We start from the raw sequence: 14,058 nt of genomic DNA, 5'->3' as shown, positions 1-14,058 counted from the left end.
GGCTACTTTGTTTTTTAAGTCATTGTAACCTTCTTTTTTACCTGGACTAAGTTCTGGGACTCCTGACAATATACATACAAATGGAGCGGCCTCCGGTGGGAGATCAATCCTAACATTATAATTATTGTTGTGCTCTCTTGCTTCCTTATGGACTCGAGTTGGTTGAGGCCTACCCTCTAGGGACCCTCGAATCACTTCGGGTTCCCTAAGTATAGTGGGCTCCGCCTCCAAACTTGTTTCGTTACATGGGGCTTTGTGTCTTAAACTGCTGCCCGCGAGTATTGCCTGCTCAACACAATTTCCAGATGGTAAATCTAGAGGTACCGTTAGTACATCTGCTGGTGTCGATGTTACTTGTACCCTCAGACTATGAACCTCTTGGGTAAGTACTTCAATTTTCAGCAATAATGTGCTAAAAATTTCAGCCATTTTTGTCGCTAACTTATCCTCTACTGTTGCCAGTATATTTTCTATATACTGCCTGTTATGACAGCAACCCACTGGCTTATCAGATCCCCCGTCTAATCCTTTTGTTTTAATAGTATGGGATTTTGCTTCGAGGGGCTTTCGAGAATTGCTGACCTTCCCCACTCCTCTTTTGCCCAACGACTTTCTACGAGCCCTAACTGCTCTTGCTGGTTGGGGGGGGAGTCTCTGCCATAACCACGGGGCTAGATAGGCTCTCGCCAATTATACCCTTTGAGTCTAAGGGATTAGAGTGTATCTGTGCCTCGGTTAGTATCATATCCTTATCAGTGTTGGCGCCCAGATCCTCAAAAGTAGACACTATATGTGGGGAGGAACTAGGGTGTGTCTGAACGGGGGAACCTCCTTTCCCTAGGGAGACTCTGCGATCGCTATTAATCTTTTTAACCACCTTAACCAGGTAGTTATCAAGCATAGTAGCCCCTAGATTTTTGGCGGAGTTATTACAGTTAGCCTTCATAGGTTGGTTGCAATAAGTACCATCAGTTATGATTCAGCAATACAAAACACAAAACCGCGTAATCAAGATGTAATACAGCTGATTTGCAGTTTAGGCAGAGTCCCGTGCCCAGTCCAGACTCTTCAGGCCTCTGAGGGCCACAGAGGGCCCGCCCTTTGCCAGGGCTTAGCCCGGCGCGTCCGGCGTTGCGGTGTACCTTGTTGCAATTTAAGGGCCCGGGGGGCGTAACAGCACTTCCGCGCCACTTGGCGCACAGGAAACCCAGAGGATTCTGGGTATTGTAGTCCTCCCAGCGTGTTTTAGCAGGCAGCCTACAACGGCGGCGGCCGCGAAGCGGGTGCCGCTAGTTGCGGTGGTCCGAGCCGACAGCCCTGTGTCCGGTAGCAAGGTAAGCAAAAAAAAAAAAATGACCAGAGTTGCGCGTCCCGCGGTGCGGTGTACCTTGTTGCAATTTAAGGGCCCGGGGGGCGAAACAGCACTTCCGCGCCACTTGGCGCACAGGAAACCCAGAGAATTCTGGGTATTGTAGTCCTCCCAGCGTGTTTTAGCAGGCAGCCTACAACGGCGGCGGCCGCGAAGCGGGTGCCGCTAGTTGCGGTGGTCCGAGCCGACAGCCCTGTGTCCTGTAGCAAGGTAAGCAAAAAAAAAATGACCAGAGTTGCGCGTCCCGCGGTGCGGTGTACCTTGTTGCAATTTAAGGGCCCGGGGGGCGTAACAGCACTTCCGCGCCACTTGGCGCACAGGAAACCCAGAGAATTCTGGGTATTGTAGTCCTCCCAGCGTGTTTTAGCAGGCAGCCTACAACGGCGGCGGCCGCGAAGCAGGTGCCGCTAGTTGCGGTGGTCCGAGCCGACAGCCCTGTGTCCTGTAGCAAGGTAAGCAAAAAAAATAAATGACCAGAGTTGCGCATCCCGCGGTGCGGTGTACCTTGTTGCAATTTAAGGGCCCGGGGGGCGTAACAGCACTTCCGCGCCACTTGGCGCACAGGAAACCCAGAGGATTCTGGGTATTGTAGTCCTCCCAGCGTGTTTTAGCAGGCAGCCTACAACGGCGGCGGCCGAGCCGACAGCCGTGTCCTGTAGCAAGGTAAGCAAAAAAAAAAAATGACCAGAGTTGCGCGTATATATATACACATTTAACCGTATATATATATATATATATATATGTTTTATAAGATAAAACAGTTATTATACCTATTTGTACGAAGAAATACACCTATCTAGATATAATACAGATAATGACATTTTAAAATGTTTACATACACATGGATATGCAGTCCATTGCTGTTTGAGTATGATGATTATGTAGGAATGAGCCAACTCTTGAGTAGTCTTCTGAGGATAAGATAGTTTTCTGCGGATCTTATATTTGGGGGTGATGAATTACATTGTTTGGCCGCTTGAACAGACAAAGATGTACTACCTATTGTCGTTTTCTTGTATGGCGGTATTTTGAGCCGGGGTGCCAATCCTGAGTGGAAGTTGAATGTATTTGGTGATTTTATTCCTGATTAAAAAGCTGTCCTGTTCCATGTAGTGTTTGGTGAGTGATACAAAGCAGCTTGAATGTGGATCTTCTGGAAACCGGTGACCAATGTAGGGCCCTCAAGGCAGGGGAGATGTGGGTTTGTGGCTTTACTTGTAGGAGTAGTCTGGCAGCCAAGTTCTGAATGTGTTTTTTCATAGTAGATCGAAGTGATCCATGGTAAATGCCATTGGTGCAATCCAGTTTAGATAGTACAAGAAAGATAATATCTTGCACCTTTAGTGGAAATCTGAGGTGGGGGAAGGTGTGTCAAAGAGGTTACATAGTGGTGAAGCTTGAGCTTGCTAATTTGTCCACTTGTGCATTTATTGTTAACTTGTAGTCCATGGTAATTCCAAGGTTTCTTACTTCCTTAGATACATTAGGAGGTGGTCCCAGATAGTCAGGCCAGTAGCAGAGTGGGTCATAATTTTTCCAATTGTCACATGAGTATTTCCATCTTGGAAGCATTCAGTTTGAGATGGCTCCATGTCATCCACTGATCAACAGCTCTCAGGCAACTGAAGATTTCTGAATTTCCAATGTCTTTGGGGAATTCCAGTGCAAGGAGTATTTAAATGCCAGCTGCATAGTTTTAGCATGTGAATTGAAATGTGTTGATCATTGCTAGTAATAACATCACATAGATGCTGAAAAGCATAGGTGAGATGAATGAGCCTTGAAGGACCCCTGCTTTTGTGAAGTAGAGATTGGATGAGAAAGAGGGATTATGGATGAATGTGTTTGCCTTGGTTGCGTAATGATTTGCCTGTTTGTCTGTGATATCTTGAGTAATGGGATGAGTTCCTTCCATGCATTTAGGTTTTTGAAATTTGTTGTGAATTTTGTAAAATTCTTTATTTGCATATATGTTGCATTTTTAATTCTGTCTGAATAGTACCTTTTTTGATTGATGATTTGTGTATTCTGTTAAGTTTGCGTAGCTGAAGCTTGTCTTGAACGTTGTTTGTTTTGAGCCAGGTTTGTTGCAGCCTTCTGATTTGTTGTTTCATGTTTTTGTTCTTTATTTTTCCAAGGTGCTTGTTTCTTTCGTCCTGTTTTGTTTTTCTGAGTGCTATTAGAATATCGAAAGCTTCCTGTAGCCACTTAAAGTTTAACAGAATTTATTGTGTCTAGATCGGTGTTGTCTCTTAGCTGCATTTTTAAGTATTCAAAATGTCGTTTGTTCAGTGGCCGATAGGTGAATGTATGTAAGGTGTTCTTAGGTGTGTTGATCTGTGGTGTTTTATGTTGAAAAGTTACTAAATGTTGGTCTGACCATGTGTCTGGTGTGATGCTTTGAACGGTAACTAGCTCTGGGTTTGCAAAAATGAAATCCAGGATGTGTCCAGCGATATATGTGGGACTGTGTGCAATCTGATGTAGGTTCAGTGTGACTAGGCCAGTAATTATAGCTTTTGGATGGGGCATGTTGAGTTTGTCAAACTAAAGGTTTAGGTCCCCAAGAATGCATAGGTTGGAGTATAGTGTTATATAGTTTGAAACTATGGGCCTCGTTGTAAGTTTGGCGGTCTGACCGTTGAACAGCCACACCTGAAGGGGTGAGGCTGCCATCATACCAGCGGCCTCACCCCCCATCGTATTACAATGTTTCCCCCAGGCTGACCAGCAAAAACATATTACCATGTTTCTGCTGGTCCGCCCGTCGGAAACAGTGCCACGACATTGGCCTCAGCTACCTTGAGGGAGCCGAAGCCAAGGCTGTTGCACAATAGCACCCTCGGAATGCGCACTGTCTGCATGGCAGACAGTGCGCATTCCGAGGGTGCTGGCAGGGGCCCTCCTGTTGCCCCCAACATTGACTTTCCACCAGCCTTCCATTGCCATGAAACCACCATGGAAAGGCTGGCTGAAAGTGGACTTGCGATCATCACGGCAGTGCTGGGCACTGCTGTGGCTGACCACAACTCCAACCGCCACCACCCTGTCAGGATCCGTGATCCTGGTGGTGGCTGCGGTCCGACTAACAAGGTTGCAATCCGGCAGTCACACCGCAAGGAGCGCGGCCGTCCAACCGCCACAGCAAGTTTGGTAGTCCTAAGACCGCCAAACTCATAATAAGGCCCTATGTCTAGAAATATGTCTGGGAACGTTGAATTGCTAGGTGGTGGTCTGTAAAGGAGGAGGACATTACAGGAGGAAGTTGGTGTAGGGTTGCATTTGGTGATGAGGGCCTCAGAACCTCATATGGAGATGTTATCTGTCTTGCTGAGATTTATTGCTTGTTTGAATATAAAAGCTAGTCCACCTCCTCTTTTGCCTATACAGTTTGATGGTTTGATAGCCTGGAGGAACGGCTTCATGCAACACTGGGTCCATGTCATCTCTCAACCATCATCCAGTTATGGAGAGTAAGTCAGGTAGTGTGTCAGTGATTAGGTCATAGATGTGGTGCTTGCTTTTAGAGAGTGATCGAGCACTTAAGAGTAGGCAGTTTTGATTATTATAGTTTATTATTAAATCTATAGCATCCTAACATTTATTTTTATCACTTGTATAACATTTATTTATGTGATGTTTACTACCACAGTTTGGTCTATTCGCATTAATATTATTTAAGCTTGAAAGGATTAGCGAGTTGTCCTGCCAGGCATCAAACCTGTGACATGCAAAATGCACACAAATATCACTGGTGAGATCTCAATCCACTAAACTAGCTGAGACATATTATTACTACCACCTTATTATGCTGGAAATTACTTTGTCTCTAGTTACATATGTACTAATGCATTGTTTACCAACCTTTTGACTTCTCTGGACCCCCACCCCCAAGTAATTCCTGGCAGCCACAGGCCTATCCATTGTTGATGATTTGATTGAACACACAAAATAGAGAAACAAGAATTCCATCAAACACATACACAAATGATTACACATTTTAATTTGCAAACACATAAAATAAAAATATCACATTTAATAGGAAGGTTGGAGCTTTTCTATATTCCATTGAGTCAAACATCGTCCACACTATAAACTGATTGATGGACCTGCACTGCTCCTGCGAACCAATTTGAGAATATTAAATTTAATTTGTAGACTCCAGTTTCAAATTCCTTGACATTTACAATGTTTTTAAATTTTCAATCTTACATTTAGCCACTTTATGTATATACATGACCTTTATTAATTTGTTACTATTAGTTAATTTTCTAAGCAGTCATGGAACCCCCTGAGAAGGCTTTGCAGACCCTCCGGGGTCCCCGGACCACAGGATGGGAACGACTTCACTAAATAATAGTAACAAGAATATCAGGAATGCACCAGACTGGAGTACTTTTAGGAATGTGCTATCAAGGATGGAATTTCTTCACTCAAGAGCCTTTTATCATATGATTCACGCTGAGACAGCAATACTACAATTGACAACTAGGAAAGCCATCTTCATCTTCAATAACTTACACACATGGTTCAGAATGACTACCTACCAGGCCTGCATTTAAACACTTCATTTTTAGCTGCAAGCAATTTAAACTATTAGGCAGCTCATGTGAGCGTTGAGACTGGTACGGAAATGCCAGCTTCCAGATGGTTTATGCAGGACAGCTGCTGACATTTTATAGGGGGAGGAGGGTGTGTTTTGTGTTTGTAGTGTAGCCAATGCTATATTTTATTGTTTACGTGCCTACTTTCAAAGTTCTACATTCTATTTTGTACATGGAGGTTCTGGGCTTCCCTAGGCAGTGACTGTTGGAGATGGCCCTGCAATGGGAAATAATTCTCATCAGGGCTGTTATTAAAGTTTTACTTGGAAACTGATTCATGTGTGCTACCACTATGCAACAATTTGGCGACAAGTGTTATTTACAGCCATGGAAGAGTATCTAGAAAACATACAAAGTTCAGGGACAAGGAAAAAGTGGGTAGGACTTCGAGATTATGTTGCATCAAAGAATAACTGTGTTTTTCTGGATCAAGTCAGGAACCTGAATTGGAGGCGATTGCTCATATTCAAGAGTCAAACTTGGAATCTGGAAGCACGTGGCAGACAACAACTAGAGGAAGAGTCTTTGCTGATTGTTGGGGCTGGCAGTGTGAGCGACAAGAAATCTCCTCTCTACAGGTATGTATAGCAGAATTCACAGCATTGCCTACATGTGATTTCTAGCAGAAAATAATTGTGCCAGTGTGTCCTCAGGGGATGCAGTGCAAATGCAGGACAGGAGATTCTGGAAGCACTAAGGTATCTCATCATCACACAATTAAGCGCATCATGACCTTGTATGCCTCCATCTTCGGAGAAATGCAAAAAAGGACAGATGATTGACAGAATGCGGAACAATGTGAACATTCACCCCAGTCACAAAGATCTGGATATAATCCATATTTTTTGCTCACCACGCCACCCAGTTTGGACCCAGCTATATGTAAATCAGTCTTGACCCTGTTCCTCATGGGACCAGTACAGCCCGAACTGCCAAGCCAGGTCCTCCCTGTACCAGAAACAAGCATCCTGGGACTGGTTTCAGTGTATCACCCTTCATCAGCTAGGCTAGCTTGAATCCAGTGGCGCAGTGAGCACGGGACCCACGTCTGGGCATACCCTTCCCACTTGGGGCGACAAATGCAAAAAGAATAGATTATGGATGCAATGCTGCACAATGCAAACATTCACCCCCAGTCACAAAGATCTGGGTTTAATCCATCTTTTTTGCTCACCAAGCCACCTCAGTTTGGACCCAGCCACATGTAAATGAGTCTTGACCCTGTTCCTCATGGGAACGGTTCAGCCCGAACTGCCAAGCGAGGTCCTCCCTGGACCGCAAACGAGCATCCTAGGACTGGTTTCAGGGTATCACCCTTCATCAGCTAGGCTTGCTTGAATCCAGTGGCACAGTGAGCACGGGATCCACGTCTGGGTATACCCTTCCCACTTGGGCGACAAATGAAAAAAGAATAAATGATGGACGGAATGCTGAACAATGCAAACATTCACCCCAGTCACAAAGATCTGGGTTTAATCCACTGTTTTTTTTACTCACCACGCCACCCCAGTTTGGAGCAGCCATATGTTAATCAGTCTGGACGCTGTTCCTCATGGGAACAGTCCAGCTTGAACTGCCATTTGCATCCATCTTCGGAGACGCATGTTACCATAACATTTTTATTTAATGTGGTGACTTTTTTTTTTTTTAAACACTTATTTATTGCCATTTAGTAATAAAACATGTATCTGACAATTTTTCTCGTGAATGTTCTGACTAAAGTATGTGCATTGTAAGAATTATCCAACAGGTAGTTACCGACATAGCTAAGTGTATACTGGCTAGGTGTAATCATTTGGTCCTCATATTGCAGACCAACAAAGTCGGTCCTTTTCAGGGTCAGGGGGTGTCAGCACCATCACAGAATGATTGCACACCACAATATAGTAAGTGCCTTAGAAATACACAACATGTTATTCAACAAACTCACAGCCTTGTCCTCTAGCTGCTCATTCTCAACGAACGTGTGTAGTCAGTAGCAAAGTGGTGTTGCAAAACCATTTGCCTGTTTTAGGAAACCAGAAGGGCCACCCAGTGTGCTGACACCTTCCGTCCCGGGAGCTGCCACTGTTCTCCATATTAGGTCCATATTAGTGTCAACTCACCTCTGAGGCAAGGTCCACATCAGGTGGACATTCGCCTATGACAGAGCCCAATGTGCTGCTGTTATTAGCTGATCCCACATCTTTGCCTGATCCCTGATTCTCATTCTCCGTCCCATCCTCCCGCCCCCTTAGTCTTTCAGGCATCTACCACCTGTCTACAGCGGCACTACGTGTCGGTGTCAGGCTCCCCTTGCTTCTTTCTTCACCAGCGCCTTTCCTCAGCCCACACCCATCTTGTGACGTCTGCCACCCATGTCTCTAGTCGAGGTCCCATTGGTGATTTTCAGGCCATGGTCACATGCCTTCTGGCCAATGCCAGGTCTGCAAATCTATTCCCCCACCTTCTTGGGGCTTCACTTACAGAAGAAGCCCAGTAGGGAAACCTCAAGGCTGTTGTCCAATGCTCTATTTAATGTCTGGACCACCTCATCCCAAAATCCAGGACGTTCTGGGCAAACCCAGGTCATATGACTAAAATCCGCATCCATAGTCATGTAGCGGGGGCAACCTCTGGGGTCCCCTCCATAAATGGTCCTGATCCTACAGGGATAAGATAGATCTTATGTAGGTAATTAAAATAAATATATTATATATATAAATAATTGAGTTGTGTATTACAGGAAAACACACGTGGGTAGGCAAGTACCTTTCCCCCATTCAATGTCTGAGAGGTCCCTATCCAAGTCAGTGAACCAGCAGGTCCCAAGAGTGTCCAATGGCTTCCCAACCATCCCATTTAGTGCCTTATACAGCCATGTAACCAAATTGGGACGGACCCCCATTGATAGCATGGTTTCAAGGATGGCATGTGTGGGTGGTTCCACGTCAATGTCATCCCATAAGTCTCTAAAGTCTTGGGCTAGTACCTAATGCATGAGAACTTGTCCCGGGGAAAGCCCAGTCTGTTCTACTAGATCACAAAAAGATGTCAATGCCCCCCAGCTGGAAGCAGTAACCCAGTGATACAGTCCTGGCATCCGACCAGGGGCCCATCTGCCTTGCTGTAAAAGAAAGGTAAGGGGATCACTGTGGGAGAAGCCCACCAATTGGATCACAGGTTCATGGTTGGGTGGAAGGGGGGGGGGGGGGGGGAGGGGTCAGGAAGGGTCAAAAGTGCTTATGCATTTAAGTGCTCTGTGCCAACTGGCAAGGGTCACAGACAACAATGTGCCAGGTCCGGGCGTGCGCAAGACCGAGCACAATAATTTGGCCAGCAACATCCTTTAGTCCAACCAGGTGGCCAAGGGATCCAGCTTTGTCCACTGAGCCATTTCGAGATCCACTCTAGCTGGGCTGCCAGGAAGTACAGCTCAAAATCCAGCGCTCCCAGAGAATGGCCAACGCAACTCTCCGTTCCATAATAGGGAGCTTAGGATTATGCCAGAAAGAGACAAGGATCTGAAGGAACGGCATGCCTTCCCCTGATTTCCTTCTCTAAGGACTCCCAAGTTGTGAAAGACATAGATACCAAGATATTGAAAGGTGCAAGACTCGCATGCCACATCAGTTGGTGGTGGGGCTGCTAGCGCCCTCCATCAACAGAAACATGCAGGTATTACTCAGACTCAACCAGAGACGTGAATAACTGCCAATTTGTTTCCTGTGATGACTTAGTATACAGCTTTTCCCCTGTTGAGCCGACATTGTTATCTCTATGCACTTCACTGTCTAGTTAGCAATGTACCTGAAGTAAGTGCACATCAGCTATAATCTTTCCTTACTTGTAAATTTACATCAGAAACATTCCCTGGGGCATAGTGCAATACCCCGTCTATTGGAAACAGTACAGTGAAAGGGAGGGGGGGAGGGGGGGGGGGGTGTGGGGATAAGAAATTTAACTGAACTGATTGTGTGAATTTTTTTCTCCACCACAGCATTAAGTATTTGCCTTCTAAGTGTTGTGCTCTCTAAGGACAGAGTAAGGGGAATTCGCCTTTGGAAGAAAGTTTGAGTGAGACCAGACTATCCCCCTTTAGATGTTGTTGTCAGCAAAACGTGTGCTTCTCAATCTTTAAATCATTGCAACTTGCTCATCCCAATATTCCTTCCCACCCAAGTTGAGCCCACAATGAAATGGGCCAAATATAGGCAGTTATTTATCACGTCTATCTCCACTTTTGGAGATGAGGATTCAACTATAGAATGCGTACAACTAAAGAGAAAAGAAAATGAGACCAGCCTGGCAGGTAGACATATTGTTACATATTTTGTTAAAATGCTTTTATAAAGTGCAACAGCCAACCGCAGGCAACAATGAAGATGTTTGGGAAGATTGTTCCTGAGTTTAGGGGCTATCACAGAAACTGCAGCTGCCCAGGCAGACCTTACAAAATCAGGGAATCTACAAAAAAAAATATGTTGAGGACTGAGGAAAGATGGCATATTAACAGATGGGGACACTGAAGGGTCTTCCACATATGAAGAGGCAAGAATAAATTTCGGACCTTATGTTGCTTTTCTAGCTGCTTGATTCTGGATTGAATGCAGCCAATCAAACAAAAAAAAGCCTCGACACTGAGATAGAGGCTGTTGCAGTGGTCTGAGCCCACCAAACCAGAGGCCACTTTAATATTGCCCTCGGGGACTAAACAGGTCAAGATTGGACAAAGCTCACACAGAAAGAAGATGAGATTTCTAATGCAACTTGAACATCCATCTGAAGGGTTGCATCAGTTTTCCCCAAACGCTTTGGAAACAATCAGAGTCATGAGCACAGGTGCTGCAGATAGCTGGCCATATCAACTACAAAAGTTATGTAGGACTCTGATCTACTAGGATCTCTAGTTTATCTATGTTTAATTTGAGCCTTTTTTATGGCTCATCCAAAAACACACTGCCAATGAGCTGAGAATCATCGTCATAAATGTACTAGAAAATGTGGACACTAATTTTTCATGTAGTGTGTGGCCACATACCACTGCTAGATTTTTTAAGGGAAAAATAATGTGGGTGGCTATGTACCATCTCTCAACAAATTAACCTTTTCCCCTACGTTTTGGTACCCCGCCAGATTAATTAATTTTTGAACAAAATCTTAAGCGCACTAATAATTCTCACATGCAGGATAGAATATGTGTGAATAGAAAGGCTTAATTAAAGGCTATAATGGTGATTTACATAAAGCAAAGCTAATAGGTGGTTGTTTCATTCAGGATTGAGAAGAAAAAAAAAAAGATGTATGAAAGGATATAACTGTGGTTATGCAATCAGGGTGTGGGGGGAATTTAGGCAGCACTTAAGGACAAAGAAAAAGGGGAGTATGATGGGTCAAAGAACAAGCACATGCAAAATAAGTACTACAAATGTATTTAAGAGCACTATGCATACAGCAAGGAGTGTCTTGCTTCCAATCAGGAATGTTTGGGTTGTGGTGTGATTGGCCATTTTGTGCATGTTTGTAGAAAGAGAAGAAATGGTACCAAGTGAAGTGCAAAGCAGAAACACGTCATCACAGAATGAGTGAGTCATAAAACAACTAAGTGGGCTAGTCACAAACTGCATTTTTTAGTACATTAGTAGTACAGAAACATTACTACTAACGTACTACAAAATGTTATCATATTCATACACGTTTATGTCACTGCCTCTCCTTATCTTTTCTGTGCATATATCTCCGCCACTTAAATACAAGTTTTAGTAGTAAATTAAAGTGGGACAGAGATGAGTGGCTGGAAAATGGGAAATATCTATGTCTAATGGGGAAGGTTCAAGGGAGGAGTAAGGAAAGTTTTAGGGAGGAATACCCACCTAACCACAAAAGAGTAAGCTTATTGTTATTCACAAACTGCACTTCTAAAGTTACTAGGAGCTAGAGTAAGTCCAGCACCACACATGACCAACCATTGGTACAACACCTATATATATATATAATATAATAATGAGCACAGGGGCTTAAAATAAAACTCCATAGGAACTAATGTTAAATACTAAACTTTAAAAAAAAAAAAAAAAAAACAGTACTTTTTATTTAATGTTAAAAAGCCTATAAATAAATGATTTTATTAATCTATGATTTAAACATTTATCAAAAAAATTAAATTACTTTCAATTTTGTACTTCACTTAATAATTTAACATTAAAAAAAATGTTTTACTTAACGGTGGAAATTTGTTTTAACTTGAGAAAAATACTTTTAACTTACAAAATATAATTATTTTTAATATATTAAAATAAGTTACAAATGCTGTAACTTTTTGTATTGTTCTATATTAAAATAAATACATAAAATTGACAAAATGTTTCTATTTTAAAAAACAAAAAAGTTTAATAAACATTTCCCTATACTGCACCATATTGAGATATCTGCCAAGGGTGCACAATGTGAAATAAAGTTGTAAAGTCACTATTAGTAACTTTACAGTCACATTCAATGTGTTTGCTGACTCCATCCCCTATTACAGTGGACATGTAGTCTACGCTTTTGAGAACATTTGTGCTTGTAAATGGTGAACAGTCAAAAGTAGTAGTTACTAAAAATTGTAAAAGTGAATTTACTCGTTGTAAATCTAAACATGTAGATTTACCTTTGTGAATTGGGGCCATAGAAGATTGTTGTATTTTAGGTGTAGAAAGGGTGGTTTCTGAAATAAAGGATGTTGTAAGGAAGACATGTGTAGGAGATGGTTTTTGGTGGAGTAAAACTGGATATTGTAGCAGATTCAGGATAACCTTACTCAACAATCAAAGTGGTGTGGGAAGACAAATTTGAGAGCAAATGCGGAGGAATGCTGAAAGGCACTAACATAAGGCCCGAGAGCTTTACTGGAGAAGTGACAGAGCTGCTTAGATTCAGACAATTGGTGTTTGAATTTAAAGACATAAAATACAAAGGACAAGAGTATGTGGCCTTGAAGGGGTCACGGTGTTAGGCTGAATGGATCAAAAGGAATTTAGTAGGATTCATGACAATAATAGTTTTGAGGCTGTGTCTGTAGTGGTCGAAAGCACAAGTTTTGAAGGAGGATTCAGTAAAACAATTAATTCTGTGTTTTCAGGTAGCCTGGCAAACTGGGAGAATTTATGCATTGCATAATTTTTTTAAAGGGGTATATCAAAGCATGTGTACACAGTGTCTAACATGCCTGTGTTAGGGGGAACTGAGGTGGGACAGCAACTGGGGAAATTGCCCGCTGCAGAAATCATACAGCATGCTGAGTCCTCTAAATGGGTCGTACCACAAAAATGGGAAAGTGTATTTATGTGTTGAATTGAGAGATCTTAACAGACATTTTTAAGGGGAAAAGTTTAATTTTTCTTTGTTGAAAATCAACTAAATAGCTGTGACAAAAAGGTACCAAATGGTTTTCGAGAGGAGGAATATCACCAAATATGGCTGCAGCCAAAAAGCAAAAGACTAACACATTTTATCAGTCCAATAAGGTGGTTCCAGTTTAGGACAACGTCATCTGGACTTGAATCAGCGCTGTAATATTTCAAAGACTAATGTTTCCATTGTTCAAGGGAGTAAAAATAGTGCTTTCCTTCCAGGATACTGTAGTGATAGGTGCGACCAGGCTGTAAATGATGCTAAATTCTGTGGGGGGCTGCTGTTCTGTAGCCATTTTTAGCTATAATTTCATAAACGTTATTTTAACAAACTAGGCCTGCTGCTGTGCACTTTAACCTAGATATATTTTATTTTAGATTTGTTATATTATTTTAACATTAGCCGCATTTGCTGTCTTGTTTTATTTTCTCTATCTAGCTGTTCTTCACCTAGGTCTGCATTGCATTCTTAAACAAGACATTTCTTTCACTCTGTGATTTTCTCAAGGCTGCAGTAAGATAGGTTGCCGGCAAAAGTGGTACGCTGTCTCCAATGTTCACAGAAACACACACTCTTACGTGGGGATCCTTTCCTGGAACATCAGATGTTTTATTATAAATACACTACTTTGACCACCAATGTACGTTAGAGGGAGATTCCAGCCAGATGACCACAACAACTGTGCTGATATGCTTCGCTGCAGCTGCATATGTG

The sequence above is a fragment of the Pleurodeles waltl genome, chromosome 3_1 (assembly GCF_031143425.1).
Source record: "Pleurodeles waltl isolate 20211129_DDA chromosome 3_1, aPleWal1.hap1.20221129, whole genome shotgun sequence".
Lineage (NCBI taxonomy): Eukaryota > Metazoa > Chordata > Amphibia > Caudata > Salamandridae > Pleurodeles > Pleurodeles waltl.
Note: the sequence above shows the minus strand (reverse complement) of the source record.